The sequence below is a fragment of the Hippopotamus amphibius genome, chromosome 10 (genome assembly GCF_030028045.1).
Source record: "Hippopotamus amphibius kiboko isolate mHipAmp2 chromosome 10, mHipAmp2.hap2, whole genome shotgun sequence".
Classification (NCBI taxonomy): domain Eukaryota; kingdom Metazoa; phylum Chordata; class Mammalia; order Artiodactyla; family Hippopotamidae; genus Hippopotamus; species Hippopotamus amphibius.
This window is the reverse complement of record NC_080195.1, coordinates 47,607,830-47,620,418: the sequence shown is the minus strand read 5'-3', so window position 1 is coordinate 47,620,418 and position 12,589 is coordinate 47,607,830.

Below are 12,589 nucleotides of genomic sequence, written 5' to 3'. Positions count from 1 at the left end.
CTCCAGGAAGATCCCACATGCCACGGAGCAACTAAGCCCGTGTGCCAAAAAAAAAAAAAAAAAAAAAAAAAATAAGCCCCATTCTGCTTTGATAGGTCTTACAACAATCATATAATTTAAAATATGTCTTGTCTCAGAAGGAAAATGGTGCTGCAATGTAACTGCCCTGAAAGAGGACAGTCTTTTGTGCAGAGGCCTAGGAGGGTCACCCCCACAGTGGGAGGAGCCTGACTTCACCAGACCTCCCGCTCCCTCAGAATCAGCTAACCGCTCTGACACACATCACGCAATGAGACACACAGCACATTCCTCCTGACATCAACACCACTGCGCTAACGCTCACGAGACCCACATGGACTTCCACAGCCACCAGAGATTCCCTCCGATGCAGTTAAGGCTCACTTTGCCTATGCCCATGACCAGCCCCTAGACCACTGCCTTTTCTACACAGTGTACACCACCAATAACCCCCTGACCTCTCTGACATACCAGAAGAGACCCAACATCATAGGTTGACCTACGGAAGCAGAGAGACCTAGGTTCACACATTGGTTTTATCACTTGATCGCCTTATGACTTGACTCCTAAGCCTGTTCCATCATCTGCAAAACAGGGAGGAAATCTAAAAGAGATGTTTTGAGACAAAGATCCCAAATGAGCCCTCAGATTGAATGCAGTTTTCAGAGACTCTGATCCATAGTGTTTTCGATTTTTTAACTGCTACGTTTAAAAAACAGAGATTGGCAGCTTAAGTAGGAAAGAAGTCAAAGATCCATGAACTGTGGGCCCACATTCTTGCATGGCCAACAATCCGCTACTGGCTCTCCTTTAAGCAAATTCTGTAGTTCGGGAGGCACTATCTTTTCTTTCTTTCTTTCCATTTACTCATGTATGTTACCTCAGGCCCCTGAAGCGATTTGAGTCCGCAACACATATTAAGGAGTAAAAACAACACATGGAGATGTAGAGAACGGACTTGAGGACATGGGATGGGCACGGGGGGAGGCGAAGGGAAAGCTGGGAGGAAGTGAGAGAGTAGCACTGACATATATACACTACCAAATGTAAAACAGATAGCTAGTGGGAAGCTGCTGCATAACACAGGGAGATCAACTTGATGATGGGTGATGCCTTAGAGGGCTGGGATAGGGAGGGTGGGAGGCAGTCCTGGGAGGGAGGGCATATGGGGAGATATGTATCAATACAGCTGAGTCAATTTGGTGTACAGAAAAAAACTGGCACAATAGTGTAAAACAATTATAGTCCAATAAAGAGCTTAAAAGATATATACATACTTTGGTGACCCTTGAAAAACAGCAATCTCTACAGCTATCACCATCAGCTTGTTAACAAGTTGGGTGTTGAGCCTGGAGTCTTCTTACTTTTACCACCTTCCTCCACTTCCTGCCTCACAGACACTGATGGTACCACAGTGAAAGACAGGACCACAGAACCATTCCTGCATCAGGTGCCTAAAGCCCAATACACACTGCTCATGTTTCCATGATCACTCGCCACACGCATCAGCTCTAACCTCCTGCCTGCTGGACAGGCTGGCACAGCCCCCCTTTCCCACAGCGGAGCCTGGGCCCAGGAGATGTCTATAAGGCAGCCCTTGGGAGGGGGGAAGGCAAGTCTTTCTACACTACAAAGATGCACTTGCATAGACGGTAGTCAACTTCCAAATCCTAATTCTATAAACTGAGCATGTACTGCCAGACCACTCAAGTTTAAATGACATCACAGTGGCTAAAGCCAAACTCTGCAGCAATGGGCTCTGGCAACACAGGGCAGCTCAAAGCGAGCTCAATGAGGACACTCCCAGACCAGTGGTCAGCCCTCAACTCTACTGTCCTGAGGGGCTCCGACAGCCCAGAGCTCCACAGAGCTCCAGAAGCAGAACTTCCTTCCACTCCACTTCTACCTATGATAACAACCAACCTACCAAGCAGAAAAACCACCACCAGCCTGAGGTGTGCAAGGTTTCCTTCTGCCTGTTCGGATTTCTTTTTGTTTTTAACCCAGCATGTGTCCCTAGGCTCAAACAGAACCTGACCCTAAGTGTGCAAACGATCCTCAGGAGATGCCCACTTCCAGCTGGTACATGTCAGCGCTGTCACCTGAGGGGCAGACAAGAGGCAGGCAGTGTGCACCTGTGGCTTCCAGCAACCCAACTCCGACCCCTTGGCCCCTGGCCCAGCAGAGGACACAGGCCAGCAGTTTACTCAGGTGCCAGCAAGAGAGCCAGGCGGCAGACAGGTAGCCAGGGAGACCAAAGGAGGCAACTGCCAAGGAAATGCAGCGCTAAGCAGAGCCTGGGCAGCAGGATGGGTTGGGGTGGGGGAGGAGGTCATGGCCAGCAGCCCTGGCTCCCAGCGCTGTCCTCGAGTCTTCCTGTTCCCCACTGGCCTCATCAGCGCAATCCTAGAGGAGGGCTCCTTGCACTGTGCAAAGGGGCAAGGCCTGCAAGGTGCAAAGGGCCACCATACACGAAATAACCCGGGCACACGAGGATGTGCTCCAGGGCCCAAGGGTCCACTCAGCCTTTCTCCATCCCTTGGACAGCTTTGAGCCACTTAAAAGGACCCTGGCCTGGACCAGGCCCTCTGGAACTGACGCGAGAAAGTCAGGGTCCCTTGACCTTAGACAACACTCACGCAAGGAAAAAGCCCGGAGATGATGCCAAATGGGACAACCAAAGGTGAATAACCTTTCCTTGGTCTGAGTCCCCACTCCCCTGGGGCCTCAGGGCAGGCACAAGCCTTCCCAACCCGCTGACTGGCCAGGCAAAGCCCCCAAGCTGTACCCCCAAGCCGCTGTTCCGCCAAACCCGAGACCAGCGCTGGGCCCACGCCAACCCCCCACCCGAGTCTGGGCACCTGGTCAGGTCCTGGGCTAAGAGGACAAACACAAAGCCAAAGCCACATGCACAATTCTCCGCTGGGCAGAGACCCCAGGCTGCGGCACAGGAGGCATGCAGGGCCTCGGGCACCTCCGCAGCCTGCAGCATGCCCCACACAAGCCTCCAAGACCCACCTCTGAACGGCGGGGCTCCCCAGCGTGAAGCCGCGGTGCCCCTGCCGGACACCCTCCCGCGCTCGCCCCTATCTAGCCAAGCCCGCCCCGGAACCCCAGCTCAGGCGCCCATCCCACCTGTGAGGCCAGGGGACCTCCCAGGCCAGGGAAGCGCGAGGGCGGCACGAGGGACCCAATCCCTCTGCCTTATAGGAGCTGCGCCCACGGCCGTCACGGTGCTCTCCCGTGGGTAATCGGATGCCTGGGTCCAGCGTCTACACCACCAGCCGCCCCGCCTCCTCGGGGCCCTCTCCCCCGCTGCCCACCGGGGACCAACCTGACTCGTGGGGGACGTGGCGATGCGCGTGAGCTCCCAGCGCCGGTGGCTTCGGCTCCCACCTAAGACGGCTGCGGGAGAAGGAAGTATTTCCAGCGCCGGGGCGCCCTTCCGGGCGGTCTGGCCCGTCTGGACAGACACTGCAGGGCAAACAGACTCTGCAGCGCAGCTCACAGGCCCCTCCGCTCCCCAGGGACACGATGTTTTGAAGCCCAAAGGCCCTGAGTCACAAGAAGGCTCCCTCCCCCATCGCCACACCCCTCCACGAGGCCCCACGCCCACGGCCACGTGACCCGCGCCCCGCCCCGCCCGGCCCAGGACTCACAGGCTCACGCGCGGGTGGGGGCGGGGAGGAGGGTACCGCGGGCGTCCGAGGCTGCGCTGGGACCAGCCGCGACCTGGACCATGGCCCGCCCGGCCCTGTCCAGGAGGGCAGTGGGCAGCTCTTCCCGGCGGGAACGCCGTGGGCCTGGAATGGCCCCGTGGGAGGGACGGACCGGCCGGTGGGCCGCTGAGGGCCTCGGAGAGGGACACGAAGACACGTGGGCACGGGGACCTGCGCACAGCACCGCACCTGGGCCGCCCCTCCGCAGCAGGATGTGAAGCACCTGTGTCCACCCCGCCCCTTCCAGCAGGCAGCGCAGAGGGCTCCACTGTCCACCAGGAGCAACATCACTGAGAAGAACCAGGCACAGAAATACATCCAGGCCAACTGTCTGTAGTACAAAGATTTAGAACAAATCCTACAAGCTTGGAAACAGGAGAAACGTACATGATTACAAACTAATACAATTACTTTATTTTTATCTGTTATTCTACTTTGCTATTCCTAATTATGTGTTATTCCTCATTTCTTCCTTGCTAAGGCTAACCGCAGGTTTATTCATTTTATTGCTGCCTTTTCCCAAATAACTAGGTTTAAATCTAGCCTTTCAAATGTTTTTAACTATTCTAAGTAACAAAATTCTTCTTTCACTTATATTAACGTTTTCTTCTGAATTCCTTAGATATATTTTGCTTTTTTAATGTCAGGAGCTGAATGCTTGTTTAATTTCTTTCTATTCATTCCTTCTTATGAAGCTTCCTCGACTTACAGCTTAGGCTGTATGTTTTAACAGAAGGCATTCTTTTTACTTTTCATTATTTTCCAGATAACCTACAATCATGGATTTTATTTCTTCTTTGCTACAGTAATTATTAGCTTCGGAAAGAGGCTTGTTTCATTTTGCATATGACTGGACTTATTTAATTTCTACTTTGTGTCTAGTTTTATTGCATTGTGATAGAAGATGTAGTATATGCTGTAATATGGGATATTGACTGACTTTTCTTTGTGAGCTAGTATATGGTAATATATTTTAACTGACCCCTGGGGTTTTTTACAACAGAAGATATGTTTTCTGTTTGGAAAGCACAGGGTTCAATATACAGCTATTAGATTAACTATGTTGAATTTGTTTCAATTTACATCACCCTGCTGATTTCACCTTTCACTTTCAATAGTTTTTTGTTTTTTGTTTTTTTCTTTTTTTTTTGTTTTTTTATCTTTTCACTTTCAATAGTTTTTGAGTTGATTTTCTTAAATGTTCAGATTCATCATAATTTCTTCAAATAATTATAGTTTTGACTCTTCCTTTATAGTCTTTACACCACTTATTCTTTTTTTTATGGCATTGGCTAGGTATTCTCGTTTAATACTTAGTGTTTTTATATGATTCTAGTATACCTTCCTTATTTCAATAGGATGCTGGCTGACAATATTCACTAAGGAATTTTCCTTATGGTGCTAGTGAACTGGAAAAAAATTTACTGGTATTCCACACTGAATACATCACATGCCTTTATGGCAACTTTTGAGACAAGTCTTCTGTCTGTTAATGACTAAATTTTTCCTCTGATAACGACTGAAGTTTAAACTATTTTTTCATCGCTAGGAAAACCACACTTGGTCATAATGTAGTAACAAAACAAACAAACAAAAACAACAAAACAAAACAAAGACATGGAAGCAACCTAAATGCCCATCAACAAATGAATGGATAAAGAAGATGTGGCATATATATACAATGGAGTATTACTCAGCTATAAAAAGGGATGAGATGGAGCTATATGTAATGAGGTGGATAGACCTAGAGTCTGTCATACAGAGTGAAGTAAGTCAGAAAGAGAAAGACAAATATTGTATGCTAACTCACATATTCGGAATCTAAAAATGATACTCATGAACTCAGTGACAAGAACAAGGACGCAGATGCAGAGAATGGACTGGAGAACTCGAGGTTTGGGAGGGGACGGGGGGGTGAAGGGGAAGCTGAGACGAAGCGAGAGAGTAGCACAGACATATATATACTACCAACTGTAAAACAGATAGTCAGTGGGAAGTTGTATAACAAAGGGAGTTCAACTCGAGGATGGAAAATGCCTTAGAGGACTGGGACGGGGAGGGTGGGGGGGACTCGAGGGAGGGTGGGGGGGGAGTCGAGGGTGGGAGGGAATACGGGGATATGTGTATAAAAACAGATGATTGAAATTGGTGTACGCCCCCCCCCAAATAATAAATACATAAAAAGGAAGCACATTTAAAAAATAAATGTTTCAAAGCATAATATTTACAATATTATAAAAAATGTTAGCATAGGAAACAAAACAAAATAAAACAAAACCTCCTGATTTCATTGATTAATATTTTATTTAGGATTTTAGCCTTTGGTTCATGAGATTAAAATATAATTTCCTTCTCTGTGCTATCCTTGATATTTCAGTATTATACTAGTCTTTTAGAAAGTTTTCTTTCTACACCCTCAAATAGTTTATGTTCCATACGAAATACATGTTCACATCAACGGTTGTTAGAATTCATATAGAAAAATATGTTGATGCCTTTCCAATTAATAGGTAACTGGCTGCTATTTCAACTTTTCCAATGGATATTGGTGTACTTATATTTTCTATTTTTTATTATAGGAGTTTGAGTTTGAATTTTAAATTATCCACTGTATTCAATTTTTCAATTTTGTTATCAAATTATACATAGTAACTGCTCATAATTTATATATTATATATAGTATATATGTTAACTGCTCATAATTTATACATATTTATATCTGTGATTCTGTTTCTGATATTTATTTGTGTCTTCTTAATTCTTAATCAGACTTGTCAAAAGTCAGTGTATTTTACTAGTTTTCTCAAAGGAAGAGTTCTTAGCTATATTGATGAAGTATATTGTTTTGTGAATGTTACTCTCCTATTTCACCATTTTTGCACAGGTGCAACCTCAGCCATGGTCTGGCATCAAAAGATTAGCTGAGCAACATCCTGCTCTTGAGCATATGTGCTCATAAACCCAGGAGAAAGCAGCAGAAAGCAACGGAACTAAGGGGGAAAAGCAGGCACTGAGAGGAGGGGTCAGGGCAAGGACAATTTATGAAGATGGAGACACGAAGGGTAGGCAAAAGCTCTAAAACAGAGAAAAGACTTATAGGGTAAAACAGATCAAAAGAGAGAACTTAACCCAAGGATGACAGTGGAGTTGCAGAGGGAAGCTCCATTAACCTTTAATGATGGTCTCTAGAGCCATCCTGCATCCAGAATCAACATCTGCCTTCAGTTTCTTTCAAATGTCCCTCCAGTAAGCGAGGGTGCCAATGTATCAAGCTTTTCTCCCTCCTCACACTTGTTGCTAAGCCCAAATTCACTGATTTTCACATTCTTGTGGGCATCCAAGAGGAGGTTCCCTGGCTTCAGGTCCTGGTGTACGATGCCCCTTTGGTGACAGTGCTACAGGGTGGAGACCAGCTGCCTGAATGGGCCTTGGGCCTACTGTCATGTGGCCCTGGTCCTCCAAATGGCTGCAAGTGTCCTCCCACTGAGGTACTCCATCACTAGCCACAGTGTCTCCTCAGTGTCAGTCACCTCCAGGAGTTTAACAATATTCAGGTGACCTAGAGCCTTCTTGCAATCAACTTCCCGGGAAGGTTCCCAGAGCCCACAGGAGCTCTGATTCCCTTTTCTTAATGACCTTGACAGCCACCTCTGGTCTGGTCAGAATGTGCTGGGCCAATTTCACCTTGGCGAACCTACCTTCACCAATGGTGTGGAGGATCTCGTAGTTCTCAATACGAGCCTCCTCATCAGCAGAGGTGGCCGTGAGGCCCTGCATCATAGTGAACTGCTAACTACACTAACTACCAATGCTAAGTATGCCAGCTTACAATGCTAACTATACTAACAACACTAACCAGGCTAACTATGCTTACTAAGAGTGCTAACTAATACTAACTATGCTAATAAACTATTTTTTTAAATTATTTTTATTTAAGTATAGTTGGTTTACAATGCTGTGTTAATTTCTGTTGTACAGCAAAGTGATTCAGTTACACATGTATATATTTTTTATATTGTTTTCCATTATGGTTTATTACAGGATATTGAATATAGCTCCCTGTGCTATACAGTAGGACCTCGTTTTTTTTTTGCTGTGCATGGGCTTTCTTTAGTTCCAGTTAGCGGGCTTTCTTTAGTTCTGGTTAGTGGTGCGCGGGCTCCTCATTGCCGTGGCTTCTCTTGTTGCGGAGCACGGGCTCTAGGCATGTGGTCTTCAGTAGTTGCAGCACATGGGCTCAATAGTTGTGTCTCACGGGCTCTAAAGTGCAGGCTCAATAGTTGTGGCGCCTGGGCTTAGTTGCTCCACGGCATGTGGGATCTTCCTGGTGCAGAGATCGAACCCATGTGCCCTGCATTGGCAGGTGGATTCTTAACCACTGCACCACCTAGGAAGCCCCGCTAATAAACTATTAACTGAACCAACTACACTAACTATTCCAACCATACTGTGCTAACTGTACTAATACTAGCAATACTAACTAAAGAAAAAACCTAAAATAACATGAGGAAAAGAACAAAGGGAAAAAAGACAAAAGCAAATGAAAGAAATGGGAAAAAATTGGGAAGAAAAAATTAAAAAGAAAAGAAAATGATAAATATAACAAAAGTGAGAAAAAGGCAAAAAAAAAAAGGAAAAATGAGAAAAGAGAGTACAGTAAAAAGGAAAAAAATCAATAAAATGGCATGAACAAGGCAAAAACACACTAGCTGAGGGTTCAAGGCCTTCAGGTCACCAAAAGCAGCTTCCTGGGCTCTAAGAACCAAAAACCTAGGCCCAACTGCAGTCTTTTATAGGGTTTTTGGTGAATTTCATCACAGTGGTGCCCTGTGAGCAAGGACAAGAAATGGACCAATCAGGGCTGGGGATAAGCCACAGTGATTTTCTCACTTTCTGAGTTCAAGGACACTTAGGAATAAGTATCCCAAAGAGATTTTTCTTTACGTGCATTAATAGAGATTGGTATTCACTTTGTTAGAAATTAAAATCTGTAGGATGCTTCATGGCCTTTTCATTTCTACCTTGAAAATGTGTAATAATTTTAAAGACCTCATAATGTCCACACTTGAAATATTCAATTCCTTTTCGATGAACTCCGGTCTCAAAAGAAATGTTACAACTTAACTGACTTCACGATATAACAGGAGAATGTTCTGTTGTAAAGGACACTGTTAAGGGACCTTATTCATGTCTATGAAGCTGAAAGGAGATTTGCCAGGAGGGTCGTGAGCAGATTTCTCATCAGGAGCCTCAGGGGCCAGATGGCATGGGTCTGTGTATTCCAAGTGTTGAAGGACAGAAGCTGTCGACTGAGAATCCTATATCTAGCAAAACTGTCCTTCAAAAATGAGGGCAAGATTAAGACATCCCCAGCTAATCAAGAGTTGAGAGAGTTCTTAACCACAGACCTGCCTACAGCATGGAGTTCTTCAGGGTAGAGTGAAGGACCCTGGACAGTAATACAAAGCCTTATGAAGAAATAAAAATCTCTGGTAAAAGCAGACTGCTAGGTGATTAGAAAAGCTAGTCCTAATCTTACTTTTGTTTCTATTTGACTTAAAGGACTAATATATAATTAAAAAAACACACATGAACACACACCCGGAAAGTGGTGGGGCAGATTCTTGTTGGGTGGACAGATTCTCACTTCTTCCCTGGACAGCACGGGCAAATTTCTTACACCTAGGCTTAGGCAATAAATGAGGAGTAGGTAGTGAATCGAGACTAAAAGTGATCCCAAAGAGAGAATATCACCTCTGCGTCGCATTACTTACAATAGCCAAGACGTGGAAGCAGCCTAAGTGTCCATCAACAGAGGAATGGCTAAAGAAGATACATGTATAATGGAACACTACTCAGACATAAAAAAGAAAGAAGTTTTAACATTTGCAGCAAGTTTTACCATTTACCAATGGACTTGGCAGGCATTATGCTAAGTGAAATAAGTCAGAGAAAGAAAAATAGTGTATGATATCACACATGCAGAATCTAAAAAATACAACAAACTAGTGAATGTAACAAAAAAGAAGCAGAGCCACAGATAGAGAACAAAGTGGTGATTACCAGTAGGGAGGGGGCGGAGGAGCAACATATGGGTGGGGCAGTGGGAGGCACAAAGTACTGGGTGTTACATAGGCTTAAGGACATAGTCTATAACATGGGGAATATTGCCAAAATTTTGTAATAACTAAATGGAAAGTAACCTCTAAAACTGTAGAATGCTTTTTAAATTAAAAAAAAAAATCTTTAAGGGTAAAAAAAGAAAAAAGAAAAAAAGTTGCTGCATCAAAGAATGACGTTTTCATCTGTAGTTTCCTGTACATACCAATCTCTACACCATATCAAGTGAACCTCCTGGCACAGCTGCTCACCTTCTTAGAAAGGACCCAAACGTGTTGGGGAAAATCTGCATCAGAGAAAGGCACAAATACCCACAGGCTTATGTTTCGTGTGGCTCCTTTTGTGCTTGATTTACTTGGACCACGAGTTTCCAAATATTAACTCACAACAGCCAACAAGGTTCCAAGAAGAATCATGTCCAACTCCCTGTCATTTGAGACTCAATTTCAAGGCCACTTCAAACCTGACTCGGCTTCTAACCTACTGCATGACCTCCAACACTGGTTATATCAATATATTAGTTTTCCCTTTTTCCCATAATATAAAATGCCAACATTTTAACACTCTGGAAGTTATATTCATCAATAACTCAGAGCTACAACCCAACCTCACCTCCTCCTCAGAGGAATATTATCTGACTTAAGTGTGTCACTAGAGAGCATACCATGTGATTATCTAATTAATGTCTGTCTCATCAACTACACTGTAAGCTCCATAAAATTTGGTCTTTGATCTGGTTTCATCTGCCAGGCTATTTCCAGCACTTCGCATGGTACCTGACATACAAAAGGCACTTAAGGCCAGCATTTATTAAATGAAGGTGTGAATTAATAATTTAGTTAATAAACAAACAAGGGACCTCCCCAGTGGCACGGGGGTTATGAATCCACCTGCCAATACAACAGTTCAATCCCTGGCCCAGGAAGATCCCGCATGCCGCAGAGCAACTAAGCCCATGGGCCACAACTACTGAGCCTGCGCTCTAGATCCCACCAGCCACACCTACTGAGCCCGAGTGCCACAACTACTGAAGCCTGCACCCCTAGAGCTCATGCTCTGCAAAAGGAGAAGCCCACGCAACTACAATGAGGAGCCTGTGCACCACAATGAAGAGTAGCCCCTGCTCACCGCAACCGCACAAAGCCCACACACAGCAATGAAGACCCAATGCAGCCATAAATACATACATAGATAAATATCTTAATACATTTATTAAAAAATAAAAAAGGAAACCAACAAACGCATAAATTTAATACTTTCAATAATAATGGTACTTGGATAAAAAGTCATGTTTTGACATAAATCAAGGAATTAAGCATTTCTCCAATACAGAAAAATTTCTCTATGAATCATCCTGAAAAAGAAGTGAGCCACAGCCCTGACTGGCAAATTTCTCTCTCTTGTTTACTGCCTGAGATTTGTTCTTGCCCAGATTAGCTGCTGATTCTGGTCACGACACCAAACTATGCCACAGAACCTACAAAGGAGAAAGACACGTATCTTACACAGTTCTCAACAAGAAAGGGCTAACTGGCTTGTTTCTCTATTGCCAGTGTTAACCCTCTTTTCATTACTACTTAAGGAGAAGATTAAGGAAAGCTAATTCTGTCTTCTGTGGAGCTGGGTTGAGTTAGCGGATATGTTGTAACTGATTAAGAAACAGAACCCTCAGGCTTGTAATAGCTGATACCTGATTCTGGTTCAGCTTGAATCCATAATCCACTGGCTTCAAAATCTGTGTGGAAATATGGGGATTTGGAAGGCCATGAAAGTGGAGGAACCAATTAACATCTAAACAGCCAAACCAAAGCTTCCAGAGGTCTGGTTTTACACTAAACGAGCCTTCAACATCTTTCCCAAGGATACAATGAAGGAACACAAATGAGTATCGATAACTCTGACCTGGAATCACAAACTATTAGAGCTGGAAAGGGACCCTCAGGCTTATTGTTTTTACAGATGGCAAAACAATGACCCAAGAGAAAAAGCTACACAGTCAATCCAGTGACAGAGGGCTTGGATGAGAAGTTGGTTATTTCTGCTTGCAACTCAGGACTCTTCCTCACTAAGCGCAAAGCTCACGCTTACGAATTGCTCGTCTACCACCATCTTCCCATCCTTTACCTTCTCCACTCTTCATCCTAAACGTCAAAGCCAGATGTGTCCCTTTCAAACACCATTTCACATCTGTCACTCCCACTCTCTGTTCAAACTATTTAGTGTATTCCTACTAGCCACAGGACAAAATCCAAAGTCTTCAGCTTGGCCATCAAGACCCTTCACCTTCTACCTCCTACCAGCATCCCCACATTACCTGCCTCTATGTTTCCACATGTAACAGCCACTAGAGTTCAATTGTTCTGGTCATCACTGACCATCGCACTGGCTACGCATACATGTGCTTATGCCATTCTCCCTATGCTGACACACTGGTGGCTGCCCTGAATCCCTGTCAGCGAACTCTTGGGGCCTCAGCTGCAGTAGTGTGTTATGAAACAGCATTCAGCCTTCAGCCTTTTCAGGAACTGACTCACTTACAGAAAAGCAACTCTCTTAGGGCCATGCCCCTATCGAGGGGCAGCCCACATCCAATGACTAATCGAAGCAATGATACAAACTCCTGGCCATCTCGGTCCAACTTCGGGCAGCTCAAAAAGCTTTACTTGGGACTTCCCTGGTGGTCCAGTCATTAAGAACCTGCCTGCCAATGCAGGCGATGCGGGTTCAATCCC